General features: G+C 39.5%; 1 protein-coding gene across 1 annotated transcript in view; it reads right to left on the bottom strand.

Moving 5' to 3' along the window:
• The window catches only part of NBEA (neurobeachin), an 822532-nt gene that overhangs the window by 671569 nt on the left and 141205 nt on the right, over positions 1-9758 (bottom strand). The window lies entirely within an intron of this gene.

Raw genomic sequence — 9758 nt, 5'->3', positions numbered from 1 at the left:
CTCGTCCTCAGGTTCTCTGACCCTCTGTGAGTGACACACGCTCTCACTGAACCCCCTTGTCCTCAGGTTCTCCGACCCTCTGTGAGTGACACGCTCTCACTGAACCCTCTCATCCAGTTCCTCGGGTTCTCTCTTCCCTTTATGTTTCACAGCTTTGATCCAATCTTAGAACCTTCCGGCAGCGTCACCCATCTTTTGGACTACTTGGATTTTCGCGATCTTGTAATAAGGCTTTTTATTCTATACTCCTTGCTGTTTGATTTATGAATTTTACAGAAGGTGCCTTAAACCGCCACAGGAGATTATTGGCTTACTCGTATTTTTAATTTTTCATCAGTTGAAAGTCTTCATGTTTTCCTGAATCTTCAAACGATTTTTATTGATGCTTTTTAAGCGGCTGCACGTGCGGCTACGTTTCTTTAAATAAACTAAACAAGTTACCTTCATTTCTTAATATTAAAATTACATATCCTTCTCGACTCTGAAAGGCGGACCCTGGTGAAACCGTGGGGTAAATATTGGCCTCCTAACTACAAGGAGCTCTGAGAGCGTAGTGGGTACGAATCAGGCTGCGAACCGCAAGGTCAGCAGTTGGAAACTACCAGCTGCTCTGTGGGAGAAAGATGAGGCTTTCTGCTCCCGTAAAGATTTACAGCCTCGGAAACCCTGTGTAGGGTCACTATGAGTCGGAACCGACTCCACGGCACATAACAACAACAACTACAAGATTGGTAGTTCAAATCCACCAGCTGTAACACTGTCTGCTCCCATGAAGATTTACAGGCTCAGAACCCATGCTGTGCCCTACAGGGCTGCTGAGTCCACTCTGAGCCCTGTGGCGTCCAGTGTGGTCACAGTGCATGAGGAGCTACTCTTAGTTGTACTCCTGTCTGGTTCTGAACTATTTCCTTTGTTTGGACCATCCAGATCTCTCTTCTCCCTTAATTGTCTAAATGTAGATATAGCTAATCTTCTAGATTACCCAGCATGCTGGAGATTGCCCCTCTGAATTTTGTGCAGTTTTGGTCAACGTTCCCAATAAACCATTTAATTACCAAAGCAGAACTGACAAAATTGAGATTCTAAGAAAATGTCTCAGCAACACTTAAATGACAGGACTGGACTTCTTCCTTGGGTTCAATGATAAGAAAAGGATTTTGAAAATATGATTCAAGCAGCGGACAACACAGATAAATCATTGTGGTTGCTGTCTTAAAAATTATCTAAATTCTTGACTTGGTAAAAGAAAGTATTCCAGGATCTTCAAACCAAACAATAAACTGGCAGGGCTCATTGTTAAAACAGAAAACAAACAGATAATGCTGACTCAGATTATAAGCACGAAGCAGCTCTTAGAGACTTCATTCAACACAAAAGGCATTACCTTGGTCACAGAAGGTGTTTGTTTAAATCCATATCCAGGCGAACTTTATTTGGTTTTCACAAAACATTTTATTACATCTTTAAAGAGAACAGTACTTTTTCAGAGAGCAAACAGATGCAAACTATTGTTTCAATTGTGGTTTTGCTCCATGATTTACCTTTAAAAATCATTCGTTTATAAAGTGTCCCAACTTTTACCACAGGAAGTTTCCCATCATTAAATTATTCGTCATGCTTCATGTTAAGTTAGCTACATGACTAGTAGAAACATGTTTCCAGTAGATATTTCGACAATTCATTATGAAAAATAACTTACTTGTGACCTAAATGCTTCAGAAAGTATCCCAGCACCTTCAGAGCTTGAACCCAAATACTTTCACTTTTAGAAGCCAGTAACTTGTAGATCACTCTAAAACAAAAACATAAGCATGTACATGATCATTGTAATCATCGAAGCACTTAATAGCCTGAACACTGCATGTGTCACACAAAAATTATGTAAAATCTCAAATGTCTCTCAGCATACTTATGATACCTTGTAAAAACTTGAAAATTAGGATGTTTTAATCATTTTCCCGCGAGTTTGGCCTTCTAATACATATTAGAAATGGTAATGCCACTTAGTTGTTTTATAAGTACTGCCTTCCAGAACAGTAAACGGAAATTCTAAGCATTAAGATATGCTTATTCCACACCCCTTTTTTGAGAATCGTTCCCCAACAAGCAAACCTCTCGTCATGGTGAATGGGAGTGTGGGCAGACGTCGGCCTAATTCTTTCTCTTCTATAGGAATCAAATGGTGCTAAGAAACAAGATCTAGTCTGTGTTTGACTCTTGAATTAGGACACAACTAGGACAGCTGTGGTTTATTCCTGGTCAGAGAGGCTGAGAGAGCTGGTCTACATTAAGAAGGAAGCGGCTTCTGAGCACCAGAGAATGCTAACTTGTTTCCTGATGACTTCAGTTCTGGGTTCCTATCCTTGTTCTAGTTTAATGGGCACCCTATCCTATTTTTGTTTTAACTGAAGAACTAGAATGTTACTAGTAGGGCAAAAAGCTCCTCCTAGCACACAAGCCAGAGTCCTGGTATGGTGCTGTGTGGGATAATGCACGGAACTGCAAGGTCGGTTTCAAGGGCAGGGTTGGCAGTTCCAATGCACTAGCTACTCCGCAGAAATCCCAGATAGGCTCGCTATGGGTCAAACCCGACTCGAAGGCACTTACCAACAACACGCACGTAAGCCAGCCTATGCAGTCTATGGGGCAGGGCCAACATGCCTTGTAATATTCACAGGTACTTTAGAAACTGATCCTACTACTTATTTTCCTTTTTTTAAAAAAGTAAACATTTCTCATACAGTATAGTGGGGCAATGACATGTATTTTTTCAACTAAATCTAGATTCTAAAAGGTTCTTCCAGTGGTAAAAATGGCTGCCTTATAAAATTAGGATGTGCTTTATTGTATTTTTATTTTTGTCAAATAAAGTGTCTTTGTTTATCTCAAAGGTGATGTGATCTAGACTGAAAAGAAGCTGGTAGTAGAAAGTGGAAGTATAATTTTGAAGCTTAAGTGGCTTTTATAAAGGCAAGTAAATTATTTAAAAATCAATGGTATCAATTTGACTTTAGGGTTCCTATGAGTCGGTATCGACTCAATGGCAATTAACAATACTGTAAAGAAAATAAAAATCTGTTGCTATGGCTTCATTATTTTGAGTTTAATATATTGAAAAGATTATGAGAACAGATACATTCAAATAACTATATTCCTTGGAAGGAGATTTTTTTTTCCTCCAAAATCCCTGAATTCCTCAGTTGAGGGGGCTGCAGAAAGTTGTTGGAAAAACTCCATTATTTTTTCATTACATTTGTCCACGTACTTCTAGATGCGCCTCGTTTATGCATGTGTCTACATTGAAGACTACTAACAGAACACTTAGGGACCAAGATCACAATGGAGAAAGAAAATCTCTGAACAGGAAAGCTATACATGCAAATGACTCAGAAAATGGCATACAGAATATTCAACAGCAGATATAATTTGAAGGACTGAATTATAAGCTCTGAATCTACAAGTATGGCTCTACCCACGTACACAGTGGGAGACTTCCACAGCACATCAGGAGTCCTGGTGCGGCGCTGCAGGATAAGTACCAGACCACAAGGGCAGTTGTAACTGCAAGGTCAGTGTTCAAACTCAAGTAGCCAGTGCACAGAAAACCCATGTAGACAGGGTCATGGAGAGTCAGAACCGATTTGACAGCACGCCACCACAGCAGCCCATCAATTCCCCAGGAATGACTCTGAGTTAGAGGGGAAATGACTAAATAAGGACCCACAGAGGATTTTCTTCACAAACTAAGATACACTATAGCAATAGGAAACTTACTAGCAAGTTCATGCTCAAGATAATTCAGTCAGAAAGGGTAGAAACTAAGTAAAACAGACAGTTATTTACAGTTATTAGAAAAATTACAAATAACCAATTCTGTTGTAGTTGATTACTTTGGTGATTTTATCATTACAAAGGGCTTCCTAAATCCAATTAAATTATCAACCAGAATGAAATAAAGTTCCTTTTTGGTTCAATTCTTATTATATATAAATTATATCAAAATCTCTTCCCAAATTTTTTCATAAACTGTTACCCTTTAGTGACTATTTTCAAAGGCGCCCTGGTAACACAATGGTTAAGCACTCTACTGCTAACTGAAAGCTCAATGGTTCAAGCCAACCCCACAGCTCCCCATGAGTCTGCTTCCATAAAAATTCCAGCCAAGTTGGGACGAGGACCTAGCCACAGAGGGCTAGAGCTGAGAGTGAAGCATCCAGCCGTTATGAAGTGAGAGGAGGCGCACAAGAACACACAAAGTTGCAGATAGTACCCATGTGACTTAGCTTCGATGACTTGATCAGAACCCAACTAGAGGAAGATATATTTAACAAAGGAAGCAAGTGTAGAATCTCCACACTTTTATAAACTTGATCTATACTTATGGATGTAGTAGCTCAAAATACCAACCAAGAGAGAAGGAAGTCTTCATATAAAGTATCAAACCTATCATCCCCTCTCTGTGCACAGGGTTGATAGGGACAGGCAACTTAGACATTGGCTACCTAAAATAGGGGAATTAAAAAGGCATGTAGTGGCTGGCTAACAAGTTTTCAAGAGGGAGTTTAAGAGTGTATGGGGGAAAGTCGAATCCCCACTGAAGTTTTTCTCTTGTCTAGATGGGTCAGATGAAAGGAGATGGGAATGGAGTTCATGGATTCAATAGTGAATAGTTGTCATCATACCTAATTGCGGTTGTCATAACTATAAAGGTAGAAGTCTTGTAACAAAAAGTGGGGAGTAGCTAATCTTGAATTCCAGGAACAGAGGACCCTAGGATCATCAAGGGAGAAGAACATGAGCAGAATGTGGGACCCTCACCAGAGAAGCAGCAATACCAGTGATGGTGGCAAAGTTCACAACATGGAAAGACTGAGCAGCTGAGGACTCTATAGACTCAATGGAAAGAGAAAGGCTGGTGCTGGAGGCCAGGAGACTGGCTTCCAGAATATGCGTGTGGTTGTTTAAACGATTGTATAGCCCTGTGGTTTTTTTATACATGTGCTAGAGGGTAGACATGCATTGACATGGGTGACAGGGCAGGCAATATACAACTGGTGAGAGGTTGGCAGAGGAAAGCTGGGGGTGGCAGGAGACACAGGGAAGAATGCAGTGGTTGGAGTGGTTAGAGATAAATGCTCTTAAATGTTGGTGTATGGAGGGGATCGCAACCATGTTGTAATAAAGCATAGTATATTATTTGTTGAATATGAAACTGATAATCTACTCTATAAACCTTCACTCAATTCACAATAAAAATTTTTTTTTAAAAAAAAAAAGCCCTATGGGGTCACTGTGAGTCTAAACAGACTCAACAGCACCCAACACCAAATGCCCATTTTCTAGAATGTTGCTGTTGTTAGTTACTGTCAAACTAGCCACTGACTTACGGCAACTCCATACACAGGAGAACAAAATGCTGCCCTATCCCATGACTGCTTGTGGGTACAACCGCTCTGATCTAACAGGTTTTCCTTAGCTGATTTTCAAAGGGAGCTCACAATACCTCTCTTCCTAGTCCATCTTAGTCTATAGGCTCGGAAAGAGCTTCCATATGTTCAGCATCATAGTACCACACAATCAAGCAGTAAGAGACAGTGGTGTTGGCTAGACGTGCATCCAACGTGGATCACACTCAAGCAAGGTGAGAATTCTACCACTGAGCCATCAATAGCCCCCATTCTGTTATAGACAGCTGAAGGATTTAAACATTTGTTACGTCTCATCAAACTATGTTTTCTCTCTTTAACCTGCATTCTCCATATTATTTAAATATAAAAATTGAGGTAGGCCCTGGTGTGGTGCTGTGAGATACAGCAAGTTTAGTTTGAAGCACAAAGTCAGTGGTTCAAACTTGATACAGGATCACTTTGAGCTGGAACTAACTCAACAGCAGTACTTAACTTCATTTCCAACAAGCAAGGTTGTATCATCCACCTATCGAAGGTTGTTGATGAGTCAGCCTCCTATCTGGATGTCAGATGCTTCTTCATATCATCCAGCTTCTCAGAATAGCTGCTCAGCAGACACACTGAGTATAGTGAAGAGATTTAATAAGCCTGGCGCACACCTTTCCTGATTTTAAACCTTTCAGTACCCCCTCGTGTTTTGACTGAAGGACTGCCTCTTGATCTAGGTACATGGTAATCATGAACACACTTAAGTGTTCTGGAACCCCATTATTTGCAGTGTTCATCATTTATAATCCACACAGTCACAAGTCTTTGCATACTTAACAAAGAACAAGTAAACACCTTTCCAGTACTATCTGTTTCAACCAAGATCCATCTGACGTCAACAGTGATACCCCTCGTTCCACGTCCTCCTCTGACCCAGCTTGAATCTCTGGCAGTGCCTTGTCAATATACTGCTGCAGCCATTTTCAAAGTTCTTTCAAAATTTTATTTGCATGTGATATTGATGATATTCTTTGCTCATTCCATTGGGTCATTCTCTTTGGAATAGGCACAAATATGGATCTCTCCCAATCGGATAGCTGTCTTCCAATTTCCCTCGAATAGATGAATGAATGTCTCCAGCACTGCATCAGTTTGTTGAAAGATTCCAATTTGTATTCTGTCAATTCCTGGAGGCTTGTTTTTCACTAATGCCTTCAGTGTAACTTAGACTTCTTTCTTTGACACCATCCACCCTTGAGCATACACTACCTTCTTAAATGGCTGAACTTCAATCACTTCTTGATTCTATAGGGACTGTGTATCCCCTTCCATCTTCTTTCAATGCTTTCCACATCATTCAATATTTTGCTGACAGATATCATTAATACTGTAATTCAAGGCTTGAACATTTTTGTTCAATTCTTTCAGCCTGAGAAATACTGAGTGTGTTCCTCCCTTTTGGTATTCTAACTCCAGGTCTTTGCACATTTCATTTTAAGTCTTGACTTTGTCTTCTTCAGCTAATCTTTGATATTTTCTTTTCAGAACTTTTGCGTCTTCATTTCTTCCATTTGTTTTAACATCACTATGCTGGAAAGCAAATTTCAGTGTCTTCTGACATCCATTTTGGTCTTTTCTTTCTTATCTGTCTTTTTAATGACCTTTTGCTTCTCTTCCTGTATGATGTTCTTAATGTCATCCCATAACTCTTCTGGTCTTTGGTCATTACTGTCTAATACATCAGATTTCTTCTGAGATGGTCTCTAAATTCAGGTTGCATATACTCAAGGACATATTTTGGCTTTCATGGATTTGTTTTCATTTTCTTCGGCTTCATGCTGAACTTGCATACAAGCAATTAATGGTCTGTTCCACAGTCAGTCCTTGGCCTTGTTTTGCCTGGTGATATTGCGATTTTCCACTATATATTCACAGAGATGTCCTCAATTTTATCCCTGTGTATTCCACCTGGTGACAATATTGTGTTCTATGTTGTTTTAAAAAGGTATTTTCAGTGAATAAGCTGTTGGTCTTGCAAAATTCTGTCATGTAACCTCCAGCATCATTTCTATCACCAAGGTCATATTTTCCAACTACTGGTCCTTCCATCCTCTTTGTTTCCAACCTTTGCATTCCCATCACCAGCAATTACTGATATCTCTTGAACACACGTTTGATCAATTTCAGACTGAAAAAAGTTGCCAGAATCCTTCAGTTTCATCATTTTTGCTTTAGAAGAGGGTGAGGCAATTTAAATAATTGTGTTAATTGGTCTTGCTTGTAGCTGTACAGGCATTACCATATCACAGACAGCACTGTAATTAACATTAGATCTTGAAATGTTCTTTTTGACGAATGAGATGCCATTCCTCTTGAATTGTTCATTTCTGGCATACTAACACATATAACTGTCAAATTCAAAATAGCCAATAGTCCATTTCAGCTTATTAACACCTAGGATATGAATCTTTCTGTATTCCATCTAATTTGGACAACTTCCAGTTTTCCTAGATTCATACTTCATACATTTCAAGTTCCAATTATTAATGGATGTTTGCAACTGTTTCTCCTTAGATGAGTTGGACTCCATTAGTAAAGGACGATCCTGACGCTTTCCTCCATTCACAACATCGTGCTCAGCTCTACTTGAAGTTTAAAGAGGTAGATCTTCCCCACTTGCATGCTGAGTGCATTCAACCTGAGCAGGTCATCTTCTGCCACTGCATCTGACGATGTTCTGGTGCAATTCAGAATATTCTCATCTTCCAGCACTGCCTGTGACACAGTTCTGCTGATATTCGTGAGGTTTACAGTGGATAAAACATTAAGTTCCTTCTTCCTACCTCGTCTGTCTTAGTCTGGAAGCTCCACTGAACCCTGTCCACCATGTGTGATCCTGCTGGGATTGAAACTACAAATAGAATATAGTTTCTAACATTCACAGGAACATGCAAGCCAGCACAGTACAACAAAGCAACAGAGAGGTGGTGGATCAAAGTGGGCTTTTTCATCAATCCTTTCATTACATGAAATGTTATTTCAAATACTAGTTCAACCCTAAAGACCGTATTTTATTACAGCATATGTTCAATGCATCAAAACAGATGAAAATCTATTTCTGCATTCATTTCTTATACAGGGACATTTGAGATTGATTTTCTGAACTAATCAATTAATGTAACATGCACAGAAATCTCTAGGATACTAATTATTCCATTTAAATTTGAGCTACAAGGTCAGAGGTTCAAACTCACCAACTATTCCTTGAAAACCGTATACAGGGTTGCTATGACTCCAAACTGACTCAACAGCACTTAACAACAATACAATTTTAATTTAACTTAAGGAAAATGAGTACAATTGTATTATAAAATTGAACCATGTAAGTAAACTCAGTGCTGTGCATAATTGACCAAATCAGTAACCTATCAGCAGTTTCATCCTGTTCAACCTAATAGTAAGAAAATAATTGTCACTATTAATAAGTAATATAAACAATCCTCTTCAAATAGGTTAGCACCTCACAGGTGATAGTGAGACCGCTGGTTGGAGTGCCACGCACCAATGAGTCAATCACTTCTGGTGTGAAAGGTCTCTTCAGTTTAGAAAGGTGATATTTGCTGATATCAGTGGTCACATTGTTCACAGAACACAAACAAAATCCTTTGACAGTAATTGCTGTATTCGTGGCAAATTCTTTTTTAAACCTGTTTATGTTGTAATTGGCATAACCTAGATTTCTTCCCTATTCCACTCAGGCTCCTGAAAGATAAAAAGGAAACCAAAAATCCACACCCTAGTCAGGCTCCAGTTCATAAAACACTGATGAAGAAATGCATTTTTCCTATAAGGAGAGTTAGCCAAAAAATCCCTTGGTTGTGGTTTGCAGAATCAGTCTGTCCTTCATCTCTGGGAGGTGTGCTGTCCCACCACCCTCCTAGTTCATCAGATGAGTGAAGCAGTCGTTCTACTCCTTCGCCAAGGCCCTAGAATGACACTAGAGATGGTCATTCTAACAAAATGGAAATCAGTTCACACCACCACATTTCAAAGTTTGACATCCTCATGACCAAGAGAACAAAATCTAAACATCACATGACTAACAGTCTATGTTTGGCTATTATGTATCCCAAACCTAAAATTCTATCATTTTCTTGGTATTTCCTCTACTGGAATGTTCTTACAACCACAACAACAATTTACCTTCTCCTCTTGCCCCCCCACCACTCATCTATCAGTTTGTCATACTGTAGTGGCTTATGTGTTGCTGTAACACCTATGCCATGAGTATTTTAAATGGTACCTAGGTCACCCACGCTGGACAGGATTCAGCTAAGGGTCCAGATGAAGACAGGCTAGAAG

The sequence above is a fragment of the Chrysochloris asiatica genome, unplaced genomic scaffold (genome assembly GCF_000296735.1).
Source record: "Chrysochloris asiatica unplaced genomic scaffold, ChrAsi1.0 scaffold00272, whole genome shotgun sequence".
Lineage (NCBI taxonomy): Eukaryota > Metazoa > Chordata > Mammalia > Afrosoricida > Chrysochloridae > Chrysochloris > Chrysochloris asiatica.
This window is presented reverse-complemented; position numbering and strand designations above follow the sequence as displayed.